A 20865-nucleotide genomic window follows, 5' to 3' on the forward strand; every position below is an offset into this window, starting at 1 on the left:
GAATTCTTCGACAGCTCACGATTGGTTTCGCACTTCTTGGTGCTCATCAGGTAGGCGCAGTCCCCGAGTTTCCGTCAACCTTAGCTTTCAACTGAAACTGAATTGCACGAAATTACTAGACTCATTTGCAAACAAATTCGGTTTTGCGAGAGACTCACCGGGAACCCAGCTGAATCTCTCGTTTGTGATGTCTCCCTTTTTCTGTTGAAAAATAATTAGTGGAAAAGACAGTTTGTTAGGATGGTTTAAAGGACACCATTCAGGCCACAGTGAAGATTGAGCTGTGCTTCTTGGTGTCCTTTGTGTCCATTCGACTGGTTGCGATCAGTTTCGACTAAAGTTGGCCGTAGTGAGGTGCAATTTTTTTATTATCAGGGCTGAAAGGTGGGGTGTCAGCAGTATTTGAGCAGATAAGGAATGGAAATGATGAATTCATCAGTATTATCAGATTGAACCCAAGAAGCTTCACAGTTTAAGGCACGAACTTAATGACTGCAATGTACGTGGTTCGAAACCAATCTATGCATCTCGACTGTTCCTGTTGAGGCTTGAGCCACTTGGCAGCATTCCAGCCCTTTCGCTTCCTTCGGGTGTCATGGAGACTAGGCAGCGAAGAGGTGTTACAGGCGAACGATTCGTATCATCATTTTATTACTGGAGATAATTTCGTACAAGTGTGCTTCGATTAAGAATGACATAGTTATTATTCCGGGACTAAAGCGTATCCATCTTGTCGAATGCAGAATTGAGAGTAAAGAATCAATTGTATGGTTTAAACTGAAGCTTTTCGAAAAATTCAGCTTGACGCTTCCCTAGTTCTTCACGCACAAGGCAATCGTCTTCCTCACTCGCGATGCGTCAGGCGAATCGACTAAACGAAACACTATCGTATACGTTGAACTAACACTTTATACAGCGTCACTTCCTAGCACATAGAGCGAACACAAAGCGTTTTCCTCGAAAGGTACACAACGGAGTTTCTTGCAAGGAGCGGTTTATTTTACATCCCTGCGATGAGACCAACCACGTAGATACATTCTAGCCGATTACACGAACCATCGTCTTTGGGACGTTACCATACATAGAAAATAATGGACAACAAGGTCAGAGTGTTGGATGAATCCATTCTCCTTTGTGTCTGTATCACACTAACGGTAATTTATTGCAATCTGAAATGGTGAAGTTCGGAAAGCTTTGTTCGCTACTTACCACCTTACAAACTTAGTAAGCGAATGTTTGACATTTTCTACTGTTCACCGTGCAGCCCGAATATCTAACTATGCTTTCGAAGAAGTTGAAGTGCACATCTGAACATGGATCTCAGCTGAATGTCGTTTTCACAGAATTTCGTCCACCAATCGGAAACACGATTAGCTGTTGTTGACTAGTCCCAGTAGTGAAGGAGCACAATGCAATTCAAGGTCTACCTGCACGAGAAAACTTTGCAGTCAGGTCTATCCTATGGAGCAACTCTGAATGCAGTGGGCCTGGCTGTGTGCTAGACCAAATAGGTGTATTTGGATGACCTTTCGAATAATCCGAAACCACCCTGACTTTTTATGCAAATTTAAATAGTCTGATCAATAGGTTTACCTGTCTGGTCACCTGCTCAGCATGGTCACCTGTCTGACTGGGCAATGATCAGTAGGATTGGTGAATACTCTGTTGTTTTCCACCATTCGTTTTCTACCCAACTTCAATCATTCATCCCCTTTAAGGCCTCCTATTACCCCGTAAAGGGTCAGTATCTTTGTCATCGGTTTTTGGGTATCCTTCATAAGCCTCTGCCATTTCAAAGCCAGGGAGGCTGTTTATTGTAGCACAGTCTTACCAAATGAAAACATTTGCGTCAAATTATGCATTCAATCTGGAAATCAACACCCATCATATCAGGAAGGTCAGCTTCCTGAAAGCAGCCACTGAATGCCCGAAATCTACCGAGACTCTCAGGTCCGCTAGGTGTTAACCAGATGGACAACGCCCCCTCAATATGCAGCGCGTCACAGCCTTGCATCAAACCCAGACAGCGTGAGTCAGCGTTGATCAAGGACGGACAACGCCTCCGCAATATGCAGCACGTCGCTGCCTCGTACTAAAGCCAGACCGCGTACGTCAGCATTGGACCAAGTTCAGACAGTGTCCTTCCAATAAAAAGCTTGAGGCCGTTGTACTTTTCGCACTCGCACGCACTCGCGCTCTCGCAACCACTTTTTTGGTAGATATCTATTGTGTTCCCTTTCGTGAGCCCTTCTCTCTCCGACACTAGGCACTGGAGCTGGTCAGTAGCAGATACCACAGGCCGGCGAATCAGCAGATATAACACATCAGTACTCGGTCAGCCATTCCCAAGTGGTGTGCAGTTGTTCTCTTATAGGTAGCGTTTGGAAGTACAGCTTCGACAACGACTGAAGTGTGGTTACCTTTTCCTGTTATTATTCTCCTATCATTTGATTTTGAAAGGCCTACATTTTCAAACAAACTAATAACTTCACACTCACTACGACTTTGACGGCATGTAGTATAACAAAGTGCATTGCCGCCAGCATAACCTCGAAGACACTCTAGCTACCAAGGTTTAACTCGCAATGCTTTTTGCCATGGGTATTGTATACATGTTGGTCTCTTGGGCAGTTAATCGCAAGACAATTAATTCATCACGAACCGATTTGTCGCCTGAACGATTCACCACTCGGCGATCCAGCTTGCGGCCATCATGGTGCTGAGTTAGTCTTACAAAGCCCATGATATCTCCTATGCAACCGTCAGGCTAATGCAGAGGACTCACACAAGTATCAGGTTGTTAATCCCTGTCTAGTACGAACGCTACCCTAATAGGACCGATTTTGCCTGAATTCGAGTTCGCATTAGAGAGGGAGTACCTTGTGCGGATGCGCAGGATACGCTTGATCCCAAGAACTGTCAGTTGCAGTCACCAATTCCACCTCACGTCCGTTCTACAAAAGGACTAGTAGGAAAATACCGGAATGGAAAGACTGAAGCTAAATATATGTCAAGAATTTGGACTTGGACGCACCCATCGAGTGTCTCGTACCTCATTCTCACACTTGGACAAGCCTTAACTCGAGATAACATGAACGTCCATTTTGAGAGTCTTTATGAATATCGGGATCCAGGCTTATGACTGAGGATTACATGATTCACACATATAATTCAACAAAAATACACGTACAAACCACCGCAACCAATATACATTTGAATTGCCTAATGGGATTCTTCTCTGAGGGGTGGACTGTCCGGAAAGCTCAGATTTTCCTCAGGATTTGTGTATACTCTGACAGTGTTAGGCATACGACACCCTTACACCATTCGCCGACAATGGTCTATAAGCCACTCACCAACGTTGTGTACGGAGAGCTTGATGATCCGGTCGTACGGATAGTTGAAACGGTATCCACTCAGTTACTTGAATAAACCGTTTCTTGAGGAAGCACTGCAACCTCCTCAAGCTAGACAAAACATACAATCAAACCGCTTTTTCTGGATACACCTTCTTCATGTGTGCCGGTCGACCAGTTCAATCAATCAAGACTACTGTTGACTGATTTTTATCAACGAGTACCCGAAATCCACCAACTAAGGTGGGACGATTGAATCTGACGGATAAATGTGATACCGTTGGACTAGCATAGTACATACGGGTGCCTCATGACGCCCGGGCAGTAAGGAATTGAGCCATGTGAGAAACCCTTTAGGTTGCATCCCAAGGGCCATAATACAATTCTTAGGAGATTTCAGAACTTGTTATCCTTCCTAGTGTTTCCAGTCTACGTATAAACAAGAGGGAGAACATTAATAGTTCTCAAATGAAGCTATTTACAAGGTTGTTTAAAACTCTTCGATAGCCTTTGTTCGAACTCATCAGTTAGATGCAGTTATCGAGTTTCCGTTAACCTGCATTCCACTTGAACTCACAGTGGACGGAATTCGCCTAGATAATGTATTATTATATTTCTAATATCGAATCGACTGAGATAAGAGGCGGCACTCCCTTTATGACAATCATGCTGCTCACCAGTACAGACTCGTGATTTCTGTAGTAAGGTGTAATCAGTTTTCCAACCCATTATCAGAGTTTGGGCAAGTTGGGTCCCTAACCTCCGAAGAAGCACGAGGAAAAGACGAAGAACGTTAAACCGAGACATTCGGAGCTGCTACTCGATGACTGTTCATCAAAATGTTCAACTGGAGGAAATCAAATGAAATGGACGCATACACCCGGCTTAGTATCTGCTCTACTTCCAACCAAGAGCAGTCTTTCTAGTCATTAGGCTAAAGGGAAAAGTACTTCAATATCTCAGTTGTTGACCCGTCTCTGGAGGCATTTATCGATATCCTGAAGATTGATCCAAGTGACCTTGGAGGCCATCACTGTGCCGCTGTTTGGTTGAGGAACGTCGCAGGAGTGAGGTTCTTTCGAATCTCGATTGAATGTCCCTTCCTCCCAAATTAACAGACAAGTGAGTCGCATAGTGTTACTGGTTGAACAGTCGGCGTCTGTACGGGAAGCACACCTTCCACATCATCATCACTGTCAGCAGTAATAACTGCGAACTTGTCGCACAATGATTATAGCTGCCACAGTTTCGTTCATTGATGATTTAGGGGTGTGTGGTAGGTAGCTGCGCATTGGAGGCGGGAACTGACAAATTGGTGCGTAAATACAGCATCGTCGGTGGACTGTCAAGTGAGGGAAGTAGGAAGGGAGCTATGCACTAAAGGCAATAGCTTGGATGCACGAGCGCCATTATTGGCGCGACTGGGCCATGTCTGACAACGTCTCTAACCATCGATATGGCCCGTCTCGGGGTCCCCATCCAGGAAGATGGCAATGACCAGCGCAGCTGAGTTTGCTGGTAATGGCTTTTAAACTTTGCTGCCAAGCCATTGTTTGACCGCCACCCTCCACGTGGTTGTACAAATAGAGCCCTTCGAGCAAGTCGGTCGAGTGACACATGCATCCTGTGACCAAGCCAGGGCAACCTCTGCAATGTGATCGAGTGTGAGTTATTTCTCCCCAATACCATTCGGCGTACTTCAGCATTGCATATCCGGTGTTCCCACCAGATCCCGGCAATGCTCCACAAACTGAAGCAATGTATTAGGGCCGAATATACATTCCCCACACATCCATCCCATCGGTGCTAGTTTTACTGGATGGTCCCCACTTCCAAGTGCGCACATACTGAAAGCCTCGTGCAAGAAATTCACCTTTCGTCAACCGAACCAAAAAACGTGATCGTAGCCGGCTCACATATATCTAGCCTACCGATGACCCGAGGAGTTAAGACCTCTGGGACACATGGTTTTCAGACATTTGGGCAGAGGTAGATTGTTGGTCAACTTCAATAGAGTTTGTACGCAGTTTTTGAACCCAATCACGCTCTCAGACTGTAGAGATCGTTCAGTTGTTTCATTCCTTCGATGTCTGACTGCCATGCCACCCAAAGGGCGTGCGGCGGCTGAGATACCGCTTGGTTGCCCAAGCCCAGACACGAACAGTTGAGAATAGTTCAGAACAGCTGGGATATAATCACGGTTTTTACAGTCAGTAAGTTCTCAAACTGCATACGGTCATTGGCTTTTAAGTGAGAGGACAATGTTAAACTGAACCCGATGACACAATCAACCACAGTGCAAAGGTCAATTAACCCCTTTCCCTGTGGTTTTCCTTAGTACGACTTGGCTAACTGAATTTTTAACGTAGCAAGGTGTCCGCAATGGGCCTTCCTTAGTTAAACAATCACCAGTAAAATTATTGTGTGCCGCAATTAACACAAAGCTGTTTTGCTGTTCAAGTTCCATTCAGTCTTGTCTGGACAAATGTGTATTCAACATGATAATCACCCATTGTGGCGTATATGCTTTCCACAAGACATTTCATGCTCCATTATCAGAAGTTTATTTGAAGATACGCCACAGTAGGATTTTTTCGATTCGCTAAAACTATTCCCTCTAGGGAAGTTCTTGCACGTTACGAGGTCGCTTACCTGGAGGGGGAACTATTGTACCGTGAGCGAGCATTACTTTTACTGAAGTGGATTACTGGCTTCGATTGTACGTTGACTGTAGTGCGAACGTACAATTGCTGATCTATAAACTGTAACACGAATTGAATTTCGCGTTACCTTGTCGCACAGACTGACATGTACGTTCATTTGACACGTTGAGATGAAGGGTGTGTTCGTTGTGACGACTGAATTTCATTCAAACTGGGGTACTGAACGGCGGCTGTCATTGAGAGTGGTCTGGATAGCAAGTAGATATACGATGGCTTGGTACAGCTAGTGAAAATAACTATTTCGGATACTTTCTGTTCAATCTCTTGTTGATAGGGAGGTTTTCCGAGTTTCTGAAACTTTATTGAGGCTGTAATGATCAGCGAGCAAGCGTCAGTTGTACATGCGAAGATGTGTTTATTTGAAAGGCATGTTCGATGGTTAGATAAATTCGTCTGAACTCAATCCCAAAACTAAGCATACCATTAAGTAGAACTCATAAATCTCTGTTTTCTACTATATCATGCTAATGAATAACGCCAATTTTCATCTCAGGTCGAAACTGATCCCCATTATCAGGAAAGGTACCATTTGTGTAGTAACCCTTCGAGCCCCTCCATTTTCTGCTTAAGTGCACCAGTTGTCGAGGGTATTGTGAAGTCTCGTGCCAATCGGACGATGTTAAACCAAACTGAGAACATGCCAGAGTACAAAACAGCTTATTACTTAACCAGATATCAGCTAAAGACTAAAAGGGCTCTTTGGCCTGCATTACAAGCTCGAACCGGGTGTCCAGTGGATAGTTTAAACAAGATAGATGACCGGAATTTCGCTCAAATCCTGCTGAAATATGCAATCTACACCATGTGCGATCAATTATGGCCTACCTATTCACGTTTTTGCATGCCATCATTCAACGTTCGTGCTACCTAATATGTCATCCGTCATAATGTAACGCCCGCGTTACAACCTGTCTGCTGTTCTAACACTTCCCAGTATGGTGGCCAGATAAATTTTAGCGAAATACACTCATTTGCAAACAAATTCGGTTTTGTGAGGGACTCACTTGAAACCCAGCTGAGTCTCTCGTTTATGATGTTTGTAAGCAACTTAATGTGCTGCACCAGGCTACCTTATGTTTCTCATTCGAGATACCTGATGAACTCGAAATTCCCAAGCTATGTGAAAGTCATCGCTAAAAGAGCTGCGATAAGCAGGGTTGGCCATAGCAACACCTACGAATTTTGTTATTATACGCCTTCTCCGGGTACCGAGCTTCCCGTATTCAGTAAAATACCAGCTCCAGCTTCCGAACATGTTCTGCTCGAAGAGACCACGTTCCAAATTATGACCTAACGTACTACCGCAAGTGCAGGCGGGGGCTTTCACTCCGTAAGATTCATCAACTTCGTTGGGACGAGAAGGACTGCCCACGGTGATTCGTGGTTAGCAGAGTCACAGGCGGCGCGAAAGTTGGCGTTGCATTTTGGAATTCATATCGGTGTTCGGGGTCACGACATGGGGCAAATGCACAGCCAGCACAAAGACGAGTAGATCAGCATGGACACTTATCTCCTACTTAGAAGAGAAACACACCCGCTGCAATACGAAGAGAATTTCAAAATAGTTACGACAAACCGTTTTGTCATTTTTGGGGTATCAGTCGTATTACTGAAGTGAACCGGCCTTCATCAATGGACAATATATTCCGGACGATTTACGGAGATTATCGGGGAATGTGTTATGGTAGGAGTTGTAAATTTCCAAAGGGACCCCGTATTCTGGTGTGGAGGTCAGGGGTTCCCCTTCTTCAGGTATCTGATAATTGTGGCAACCACCAGTTCGCTTGTCATGAGCTTGAGTTTGTTTGAAGGAAATATGCCTGAGCTGACGACTGATTAAACGACCGGTCTCCAAAAGCCCCACTCATCTACCTTTCCCCACGCGCCCTTGTGATTCATTCATCTGTCAACCACATAACCGTTGCTTTGTGTCTAAACTCCTGAGCACTAAAATAGACAAAAATGAATTCTTGTTAAATTCAAAAGACGTGTTCCACATAGGGGTTTACAATATCCGCACTTTGCGTCAAATTGAACAATACAAATCCCCTGGTCATAAATTATCGTCGTTTTCAACCGATGTATGTTATACCTACGAAACACCCAGACGAAATTTTGATTCTGCTCATATCTCGAGCCGTTCGGGACTAATCTACGGGTTTCTGGTGATCTTGATGCCTTGATGTCTCGTGTTAAGACGTGGGAGTTGTGCTTAACCAGTGGGCTGGGCAAATGACACTACTCTCACACAAACTCAATGTAGAATCACACCCTGTCATCAGGATGACGGACATATCGATTTGAGGAACCTTTTGCCCGAAAGCTCTGGGCTAGTGAAAATCAAAGTTTGACCGGGTCAAGTGATCCGACAGGTGGTGGGAATAAGGCTGCGGCAAAAATTCAAAGGCCTCTTCGCAAGTCTATCCCCGCAACACAACTACCATAGAAGAAAGGTTGGCTGGAAGGGTGTTATTAGTGGCACGACTGACAGAGTAACAGACAGTGATTAATCATGATTTTTATTCGTGATTCTCCGTCACATTCTGTGTCGCCATGCTCCACTTGTGCCAACGTTTTTGTAAGCACACGTTGGCACACTATGTTGATTATTTTTCTGATCCTTTCAGTGGTACTATGAAGACTGCGCGTATGTTATTAGCTGCAGTTCATTCTTTCACTGTGTTTATCCGTGTACCAACGCAACCGGTCTGATCGAGTCTAAGAAACACTCATCCAGTGCTTTGTTTTGTTATCATCACCAAGGACCAAGGTCGACGTAGATTCATAGTTTGTACGCATTGTTCCTTGCGTCTATTAGCAAATGCCTGATCGGTGGTTAGATGTGACAGTCGTGCCAATCCTGTTTCAGTACGAGATGAACACACGTTTGTTTTCGTGGGTCACCTATTGTGCTAAACAGCCACAAGGCCAAACACGCTACCAATGGGCTATTGTGGTTTCAGCTATCCAAGTTTTAACTAAGTTCCACATGAATATTAGTGTGCGCTGATGTTTTGATCCAAACAGACCACTGTGAATGTATGAAGAATGTGCTCCCTCTAATCCTCGGAAAGCGGACTTGCCTGAGAGCTAGGGTATACGCTTCTTTCCGGTTAATAGTATACTGCCCACAACTTCGATGGTGATGCCTCTTTAACTATGAGAAGAGCTGAGGTCACACTCTTTCCATGTACTTTCGGCTATCTCCGACACCTTAAAGTCGTCAAGGTTGCTTGTGGGAAGGTACATGGTGTTCACAATTTGAGAGCGAAGGATGCGAAAAGGGTCGGGAAAGTACTCATTATCCACATACACACACACACACAAAACAGAACAGTGAATGGTGATTTTGTAGTTTCTGTAGTTCATAAGCTGTCGGGAACGTTGAGGTCCACATATTTACCCCCTCTGCTTCAATACTGTGTTGGAACATTTCGAAACTGCTGACCGTAGCGAACACCATCATTTGGACATGTTGGCTTTGTCCTTCGTAAAAAAATCAGTAAGGCTACTTATGTCGTTCCTGCTTGAATTTATCAACTTCGATGACCATTACGCAGTTTCGTCACGTCTAGCCTAATCAGAGATATACAGGATTAATGGATTTCTGGCACTCCCATTCCCCGAAAGCCGTCAAGAAACACAACGGCTGTCTCATCTACATTGGGAACCAGCTCACAAATCTCCAGGATGATTCAATCCTGATGACTGGTGCGAGTTGATCACACTACCAATCAGCCGCTCGCGTCCCAAATGTCGAGAGGTTGTGGATTCGAATCACTCTGAAGATTGGTGAAATTCGTACTGCCGATTGTTCCCAATAAGAATGAAGCAGCTGTACAATGGGTCTCGAGTTTCCAGCATAGATTGGTTTCACTTACAGGGCGATACCACGATGAGAATTTCCAAATTTCCTCATCCTACCAGTAGAAGCCATTTTTTACCCCTCAGAAGCAGCTAAAGCTTTGTACTACTCTTGTGCGAAATCATGAAGTGTGGTTCTTATTGACTACCCTCGCTGACGATATGACAGCCATTTTGAAGGAAACCTTTTCGTATGACTTAACTGTCCGTCATCGTGGTGGAAGTACGATCGTAGCTAGAACACTGAAAGTAACGAAAAGTTAGATCGGTCAGGCAATTTATCACCTGTAAACCAAGTTATCACAGTAGTGTTTTTTCTGAAAGCCATCCGAACTGTTTTGGTGTAACACGCAACCTGTACGGTTATTGAAAACTCTGTGAATGAGCTTTCAGCAACGTTATAAGTCATGCGCTTTTCTACGAAAATATACTGCGATATCTCGAGAATGTTGCCAACTGAAACATCAGGAGGGAGGGTTTGTGAAGCACATTTAGTTGAGAATATCATAGCTGAGAGACTCGGCTGAGTCTCCCGTTAATGCTAATTTAATCTACAGATATGTGTATTTCGCTGTCTCTGAACGCTACTGTCAATTAATCTTCAGTTATAGCAGGTGACCTTTGAAATGCTGGGAATGAACTCGAAATTCGTCTTGTAGCTTCGTCTCGCGTAGCTTGACATCAGCGGATGGTCAACAACTGGGAGTTGACATTATAGTATGATACTTATTGCCCGGATTCGGTTGCACATAAGTACTTGTTTCCTTCACACACACACACACACACACACGTATCACTGGATGTGTGGAAATGTGCAGGTTGTCCACGCACACATGGTGAGTGGATACAAGTTGTCTGTTTCAGTTTGGCACTCCTTTCATGACGGCAGTACGACCGATGAATCATTTCAGTATGAATACTCGTACGGTCTTGATGATGCAGTTGCAACAGCGAAATAGCTGAGTACCTCAATCCAGTATTTGCCTGCCCAGATACTACAGAGATTACACTGAGCCAGGGCAGGTTAAACGACGATTGACACTTTACCTTCTAACTGGATCCAGGGATTTTCCCAAATTGGTTGCTCCGATTACTCCGACAGGCTGGCTAAATTTGAGAGAGGATATTACTCTTGGTACAAAACCCGAACAATCGTTGCGTTACGCCTAATCTACCAGTGGCGTATGCGACACCGGAATGCTACAAGGGAACTTCATCTGGCTCATTTATTCCAACTGCTAGACTGGCCGATTCGACCAAGGTAGAGTCACTGTCATCGAAGAGTCACATCCACTTTTACAATGAGGCAACAGTGATTCGAGCCTGTGAATACGTATAATTTTCCTTCCAGTGAATTGAAAAAGAGACTGAAATATCTTTGTCTCCTACTAACTTTCTAGCGCACACACTAACGATTTGATCAAAGTCAAAGCCTTGTGGAACAGGCAGATAGAATACAAACGATTCCTTTTTGTCAATGATTTTGTGGGTTCATATACCACATAAAAAGCCTGTATGTGAATTCCCCTCCATTGAGCTAGGTCAACCATCCTGGACTGTCACATTTCCCGTCTCCGACAGCGGCGCGTACGATCACATGAGCCGAACTTAAGTTATGCGACCTACAGCACTTCTAGCCAGCGCACATGTTTTCGACACGCGAAAGGTTTCTCGGCGTTATTGCATTTGACTCCCTTGTAATCGATAGTTTTGGTTTGCTGAATCATTCGTCTCCTGCCTGTGAAAGAAGGAGGAAACCTGGCACTGCATTTGGATCTATCAACTCCATAATCAAGTTTCACTTCGTATAATATGCCTCTACCCTTGTTTCCAGCAACCTACGATTGGTTAGTGTTCACACGGCTAATGCGTTTGTCGTGTCAGTTGTTCGTAAATTGCAAATTATCCACCAGTAGTCTTGCCTTTAGATATTGTCGGTTATCCCCTTCCCATCCGCGCGATGTTGTGTGTGTGCGTGCTGATCGGTATTTCATGCATAGTCACATTCACATCTCTATTAGCCGTATCCAACGCTTGTTTCGACACCCGCGATCACAGTTTCCTCTTTTGTCATTTGTGCGTAGTTTGGTCGTTATTCGACCTACTGTATGTGCCATCATTTGTCCTTTTTCGGGCTAGTTTAGTGATGTTCAGTCCTTGCCCAGCTCGAAGTACCTCGTGAGAGACTGGACATTGTAGGTTAAGTCAGCCACCACTTGATATAAGTCTCACGGGCAAGCTGATTAATTCTGAATTTCGTTCGTCTGTGGTTATCTTCTACACGTTAACATATCGAAGTGATGAAATCCGCTTTTCATTTTTATCAAAATATTGTAATGCTTGAGATCTTTTGTCGGTAGTTTGGGGATGTTTTTCGAAAATGGTAAGCTATCTGCCCAAAACGAACTGAGCCCTTTTCCTAACTGAACACATCTGGTTGAAAGGCGTAATTCCTCGGCATCAATAGCTAGCTTATCTGAAGACTCGTCGTTTGAGGCTTCTTGCTTTGGGGTACTCAGGTTTACTGCCACTTCGAACTGGACTGGACTTTGGCGTTATACATCCTAACCTAGACAGTCAAGCGCACCTAACATCAGCGCCGCAAAAGTTGGAGGTTAACGAATGCGATCCTGGACTTCACAATTCCAGAAACGATTTTGCCTTTCGCCATGAAGCTGTCGAGCTAGATTAACTTATCGACTGGTTCACCTGCAAGCATGAGATTTGTGGTCAATCCCAGCTAGTCTTACAGCAGCCCTCTACACTTTACAGGTGCGAAGCGTATACCGAAGTGTGCAACAGAATTACTTAGGACATTTAAAATACTTTGTAGTTCTAGAGGGTCTGAACGTAGGAAAGCAGTATGATTGGCACACTCAATGTTCGTAAGCGAATGTCCTAGGAGTACTTCGACTCCCATGGTGTCAAAGGTGAGTAAAGAAGACTCAATCAGAACATCAATTGCGAAGTTGAGACGAAAAGGCTCGGAGGTTATTCTTGGGTGACACCACTGGATGTCAGAATAGGAGTTATCGTGGACGCGTACCCGTCCACTGAATGAGGCACAGAGAAGCTTTATAAGAGACAATAATTTAGGAGGTACACAATTCATCGCCAGACACTCCCAAACTTTCTGACAATCAACGGGTTCAAAAGCAGACTTGATATCGAGAGAGACGATCACTGTTGATCGTCGGAAGGAGTGGCGCTTTTCTCAGAGTGATTCCTCTTCGACCAGGAAGAGGCTCTGCTTGATTCTCGTGGATCAGACTCTTTCGACAATGGATCATCCAACTTATCGTGTGGAATTACTGAGGAGTTCTCAGCCAACTCAGCTTGATATTGTTGAGTTACGGAAAAACGTCTCATATTCAGCTGGTACTTTCTCGACTGAAGAGGGACTGGTGCACGTGTCAGCACAGTATTGTGTGCGATTTGTATACTTTCCAGTGTGGACTCTCCACCGGTCGCTGATTACCGTATGATGCAGCTAATCCAGTGAAAACAAACCCCATATCCAACAAGCTCGAATTCATACGCGCTGGAAGCTAGTGATCACTGTAATATTTCACCGTCTGCATTGTGATACTGATTAAACCGGTTGTTAAATATCTACATGTCTAGGAAAAGTCGGTTGATCGTCGCTCATATCTTGGGAGTTGTGAACATAGGAGAGAAAGATTTCGAGAAAGCTGCTGTAGACTTCAGATCATTCTATTTCCGCTGTCATTGTTTCTGTATCCAGGAGGCTAGTTTATCCTGCATAATGTCGTAGATCTACTAATACCCTGGTGTACTATTCTTCACCTCTCGATCGAGGCCATCCAATAGTGGCGGATTTGCATCAGGTGTACGGGGAACTTCCAGACTTTCTTCATCATAAATCTAGAAATCCCTTGGCAAGCACTTGTGAACGTCAACTGGTGTCCGTGTGCCTGACCGGTACCAGTATGTTAATGCTAGACTGTATACGACTGTACTGTAAGCCTAATTGCTGCTGTTGAACAATCGGACGGTATCGCATCCCAATATCCCAGTCATACCTCGTGGACACATGTACAGTGGCTGAGAGATATTATGTCATTTGAAGATGTTAATTTTGTCGGTCTGATCCACATTCTACAAAGCAAAATGATTGGAGATGGTCGGTAGTCGGATGTAATCTTTTTCCTTTAACTCATCGTCATTGTCAGAGACAGCAACATCACTTTTGGCACTGATGCTTCCCCTCCGCACAAAATGCCCTGCTGTATGAGACATTTAAGGTGACCCGGCTGGTAACATCATGCGACGGCCGATGTGGCATTAGAGTATTGTTAGTTGTAAGTGTATGTGGGCTTGGATGCTGTCAGGGAGCCCACATCTAGACAGGAGGGCGATTAGTGTCCTCGACCAAAGCCTTTGTTTCAAAAGCATGACCAGAAGGCACGATGTTTGGCTGGAAATGCAAGTGCTTTGCCATCTTTAAAGAACAGGTCGCCACACATTTTCCAGTCTCCAACCCTGGGCGGGGGGCCAGAGGAGACTGTTCCTCAGACCTCGGACCGACCCGGTATGATAAACTCTGAGAGCGTCGCGTGGTTATCTCCCCCAGTAAGGCTCAACTGGTCGCAGAGGCACACAAACCGTCACACCACGGTAAGGTCCAGTCTCTTCGTTCCTTCAGCTGAGTCTTAATAGATTTGTATAGTATTTTGCACCTTGGCATCATGTGCCAGTATCGGTAGCTTGGCCATTGATCCGCTGACAGTTTACCTGTTTACTGAGCGTGGCAGTCAGCCTGGCTTACGTTCTCGCATGGTGACCAAGGGTTTGCAAGCGGCTTGCCATTCTTGACAAACAGATCAACAGGTATTTTTCATCTTGTGTTTTACATAGCAGACAAGTGAGAATAAAGCGAATAAGTTCTCAGTTTGAACGAGAAAGTTTTCTCGAGTACTATAGCCGCACAACATGTGAAAAACCTGTGGATCATACTACAATTTGTTGAGCGCCGTGGATAACGTGCTTACACAACATCCGTATAAACTTGCTTTTCTAATAACAATATTCATAATATTAGTACAGTTCACCACCTATTTCTTTCGAAACAGTGACCTTATAAATACTTCGGATACCCATCGATACAATAAAAAACAGTGATCCTGTCGCAGTTTTTCATCACTGGCAATCGCGGAAAATAACAAATATTTTGTCGGTTTTAAATTGCTGTGCCAGTGGTGTCCGTCTTTTTTAGTCTAGGAAGCTTGTGACTAATGGTATCCGTCAAGTGATACCATTTAAAACTTTCGGAAAACTCCAGTACCATTTCCGATGCTTTTCACTTCCCCCAAGTTTGGTTGTTTTGGTGTAGACTGAACCTCCGTCCTTATCGATCGAGTTCTTTGTTTCAAATGTCCCCATTCCTTTCCTCTGTTTGCTATGTTAGTAACCCAAGAGTCTTGACGTGAGACATTGTAATGGAACAATAAACAAGGCATGTGATTTCACTTGCTCGAGCATCAATGCATTTTCCATTGTACGCTCGTAACACTATGATCTGTCAGGTGATATATACTTGCGATTACATTCAGATGAATGTTCAATCGCCTCTTCATCGTAGCTCCCCGTGTGCCCATGTGACAACTCTAAGGATTACCATGAAGTTGTCCTGATTGCATTTTTTTTCACGCGGGGCTGTTCCGGTTGATATGTATCACCCGATTCTCATCCATAAACTAGCCTTATGAAGAGCCACAATCATAACGATGCGTATGATGATGTATTCCAAGTTTTTTGACGTGTGCACCTGTCTTGTTCACTCTGGAGACACGTCATGTCACCCAACCATGCACCTTATATCTATCGAATTCAAGATCCACGATCAGAAACCCATACATAGTCAAACGAGCACATATGAATACTGATTAATGATCAGTCTACCAGTGGTTCAGAAGACGAAACTCCCACCCGAGAAATAGTCACTCGTGGGGCCGGTCAATATGTTGACCACGTGATGTTGCCTCTCTGATTGAAGACACTATTATACAGTCTGAAAGACAATCACCTTGCTGTTCAGCGGCTCGAGGCAGGATGGAAGATCGAGGGTTCGAAACCCTTTGAGTTTCGTGACAGACACTGTTGCTGATTCCCAACAAGGATGAAACAGCAGAACAGTGTTCCTCGGCTTTTCAGTAAAGACGGGCCTCACTGGCAAAACGAAGACTCAACCGAGTAGTTTCGTTTGAACTCAGGCATGAGACTTTCCCTCAGGAGACAACATTCAGGGTTGATGAAAACTCTGTACGGTTCAGAAATGGAACAGCAGACGGTAGGCACAGCTACAATCATGGTAAAGCTCATTACATCCCTGTGATTAAATAGGTGTGATTCACGTGACGGATGCGAGATATCGAGTTTGTTACGGTGATGTTTGCATAAGTCCTCGAGTGTCCACAAGTGAGGAGGTCACAACGAGTAGCGGTATAACGCGAGTGTACTCTGACATTTTTATCCTATTAGAGAAACATACTGTTGTACTCAGTAAATACCGATCAAATGAGGTGGTTGCGAGTGGAGTGAGAATGAGATCACTGGTAAAGCCTGCAGGTTAATAGGCAATTCTTCAGGTGATGGAATACACTTACTTGCAAATTATTTTGGTGTTAACGAGAAACAGAACCGGATCTCTCTTTTGTGATATTACTCAGCTGAATGTGTTGCATAAAGGCGGCCTCATATGTCAGTTGGTACGACATTAGGGAACTCGTAGTGTTTTCTTGACATGACATAGTACGCACACGGTTTCTGAGGGCTCTTCGGCAGGGCACTACTGGGTTTGCACTTCTTTGGGTTCATCAGGCGGGCACAGTTTCTGAGTCTCGGTCCATCTTATGTTCTGTTCTATTTGAAATTGGGCAGTCTCTGGCTGAACCAAGGCCGCCTCGTGCTTCAGTTTGTACGATATTTGAGATATCACAATATATTTTGTTTTGATAGACTACTCACAAGGTTTCTGAAAAGTCTTGGACATACCACAACCGGTTTCGCCCTTCTTGGGACCCACTGGTTTGGCGCTGTCCCCAACTGTCCCTCAAAATTACGTTCTACTTGAATTCCAATTGAACTGATTTCGAAAAATACACTTATTTGCAAGTCAATTCGGTTTTCACGGGAATTCAAGTGAACCTCTCCTTTATGATGTTCTTCGATTGAATGTGCTGCACACAGGCCGCCCCATGTTTCAGTTGGTAGGATATTCGAGATGTGCCACACACATCATTCAGTGAGTCCTCAATGGTCCGTGTGAAAAATGAATCTTATACCACAACTACGGCAATTATAGACGGGTAATTGCTATATCATTCGAAAGAAGGCGACAGCTGTGATAGTACCAAGCTGCCAAGGAAATAAATAAATCAAGGGAGAGCACTGCCCCAACTTGATGAATCTCACTTTTGGCAGAAACGAGAATATAAATTGTATGGTGATGGGTACAAAATTGAGATCATAAAGTAGAGTTTTATATTAGCGCAAGTAATTTGCGGAAAGGAGGTACTGGAATAAGGTACTAGAATTGAACAGGTATCGCTTCAATTTGTACAATCCTTTAATTACCCTCAAGGCCTTCCCACTCCCATGAATATGAAAACCACTGCGCTTGAAGGATTTTTGGGAGTTTTGTAGTGTACTACTCATGAGGTTGTTGAAAATTCTTCGACAGCCCACGACCGGTTTCGCCCTTCTTGGGGCTCATCAGGTAGGCGCAGTCCCCGAGTTTCCGTCAAGGTTATGTTTATGCCACTGTGTTTATGCCACTGCGAAACTGGTGAATGCCGCTCTTAGACACATATGTGGTATGAGGAATATACGACAGAAAAACCAACTTGCCTTGAGATTCTACAATGGGTGACAACAGTAAGGCAAGCAGGATATCCCACGAGCATTGACCCATTACACGATATTCCCTGCTCAGACCATGCGAATAAATAGCTTGATAGACCAGCTAAACAGAGTAGGATCGAAAAAAACATTGCCACGAAATCATTGTTGATGTTGATCACGAAAACTGTTCGGCGGCGCCACACGGTGAAATTCCTACCCCGGAGCTTTCGCTGAACTCACTTCCTGTCAATAAGGGCGCCAAGTTGTTTTGTTCTACAGCAATTTTTTGTGCACAACTTCGGAGTGGTAGGTGTTTTATGTCCCGGAATGCAGGATTCTACTTTTTTTATAAATCTTTCGAAAGGTTATATTGGTACGATTAACTGCTTACACTTGGCATTGGCTACGAGCTCCGGCAGTAGCCACTTTCATCCACGAAGAACAATGAGAATCATGTATCCGTTAGACAAACATCCTGGAGTTCGATCATATGGAACAACTTGAGTATGAAAAGACAAATAAGTGTATGCCTATCTGGTCCTGTATACATGTATAAAGTCCCCTTTAAAGATGGGTATTTCTTGGACACCGAAACTTGCTCACTCCGAGCAAGTGCTCTAGTTTAAAAAGTAACGGTACTTAAAAATTCGGGAAGAATATCAACCATACTACTTTCTTCTTAGTAAAAGCGTGGCATTTTCGTGGCTTTCGAGCTTTTATCCAACTTCCTCACTATGCGTTGAGAAGAAAAACTGGGGTTTGAAGGTTCCTTGTTCTCGTTCCAAAAATTACGGTGCAACAGGTATGAGTAAGCTAATCGAAGGAAGGATACAATAATAAGTCGTCCCTTTCGATATGACTATTAGAGTTCTTCAAACAACTATCAAAAATCATATCGAGTATCCGGAATTCTTGATATCCTTCACAATGTGCACCCTCTTACGGGTAAAGTTTGAAATTGGTCTTCCAGCTTACTGGTGGTTTAAGGAATTGAAACACTCATGTCGATAATAACGATGAGGCTGATGAGAGCGATGACACGGGAGTATGGTGATAGATGCCTCATTCTCTTGACTCATTTTCAACTTTCACCATCCTCCAAGCTTGGTAGCAGCTGACACCCAAGTTCCCTTCTCACGGTTCGCTCCACCGAATTTTATACGCCAACGTTGGGGAGAGACATACTGTTGTACTCAGTAAATGCCGATCAAATGAGGTGGTTGAGAGTGGAGTGAGAATGAGATTGCTGGTAAAGCCTGCAGGTTAATAGGCAATTCTTCAGGTGATGGAATACACTTACTTGCAAATTATTTTGGTGTTAACGAGAAACAGAACCGGATCTCTCTTTTGTGATATTACTCAGCTGAATGTGTTGCATAAAGGCGGCCTCATATGTCAGTTGGTACGACATTAGGGAAATCGTAGGATTTTCTTGACATGACGTAATACGCACACGGTTTCTGAGGTCTCTTCGGCAGGGCACTACTGGGTTCGCACTTTTTTGGGTTCATCAGGTGGGCACAGTTTCTGAGTCTCGGTCCATCTTATGTTCTATTTGAACCCAAATTGGGCAGATATCGGCAAATACAATTATTTACAGATCAGTTCGGTCTTTACGAGAGGCTCAACTGAAACCCTCATATATGGCAGTCTCTGGCTGAACCAAGGCCGCCTCGTGTTTCAGTCGGTACGATATTTGAGATATCACGGTATATTTTGATAAACGAAGCTACTCACAAGGTTGCTGAAAACTCTTCGATAGCCCACAACCGGTTTCGCTTTTCTCGGGGCTCATCAGGTAGGCGCGGTCCCCGGGTTCCTGTCCACATTAACACCGGACTGTATTCTATTGGTGAAATACACTCATTTGCAAGTCGAGTTGGTGTGAATTGGAGAATCGGCTGAAACCAAACTGAATCGCTCGGTCATGGTATTCCTCAGCTAAATACGTTGCACAACCCCCCCCCCAATGTTTCAATCTGTACGATATTTGTGATACTGACCAACCACATTAACGCATCAACTTGATTTGTAATGAGCATTTCGCGAAATGAGTACAGCTTGAGCTCAGGTATTACATGAGATTGACGAATATTCGACGACTTAGCCCACCCGATGAACTCCAAGAAGGACGGTCGTGAACTGTTGGCATTTTCAGCAACCTACCAAGTAGGGCGTTCAATGAACACTCACTAAAACACAAAGTGGGTGCAGAAATTCCTACCCAACAGTTCAAATAGTCATCACAGTGTTATGAGGCTTCAAAGTTGACTTTGCCTTGTGGCAGGGTTGTGAGCATTTAATACGGAACTCGCGTACTACCGGTTGCCCCTGGGGTGAGATGCTTTGGGTGAAATACAAATCGACCCCGTAGGATTTACGGTGGTATCATTTGTGGTGACCGGGGCCTCGCCTGTTCACTACCGTATTTAGAAATTATTCTACCCCGTAGAACATATGTTGAGAGCGCGGACATTCTGACACCCCGTGAGCACGGTGGTGGCAAGCAGTTGTAGCTGGGATCCAGTGATTCCAGCGGGATTGCTGTCGCGGCAATGAATAAACAGGAAGGATAGTGGAATAAGCAAATGCATAATGATGTAAGTGACTTCCAGGAAATATGCTTTGGCAACCAGTATCACATCAAATCCTAGAGAGCACTTATTTGTAGACGACAGTGAGCATCTCTCATACAGCGCTTTTCCAAAAAAAAAACTTAAAAACAACAGCTTGATTGCGAATTCTCGTTGTTCTTCGTTGCCTACGCCAGCTAAATCTATCTACCCAGCTTTGTTTAATCGATTGGCTGGCACAAGCATATCACTGTTCACCCTACGCAAAGCTGCAGTTGTTTGCTAGAACACAATAACCGTTGCTATTTTTATCAGTAGTGTATAATCCTCCAGTCGGGCAACAATCTAACTGGCGTAGTCGTCTCATGCTATAAAAGGCTGTTTATACTTTTAGACACATGATCTGAGTGTATATGTACACAACAACATTTTTGAAGCTCTGACGCCTCAAAGACTGCTATTTTTTGTTGTAAAGTTGCGACATCC

Source organism: Opisthorchis viverrini, assembly GCF_000715545.1.
Source record: "Opisthorchis viverrini unplaced genomic scaffold opera_v5_344, whole genome shotgun sequence".
NCBI classification, from domain to species: domain Eukaryota; kingdom Metazoa; phylum Platyhelminthes; class Trematoda; order Opisthorchiida; family Opisthorchiidae; genus Opisthorchis; species Opisthorchis viverrini.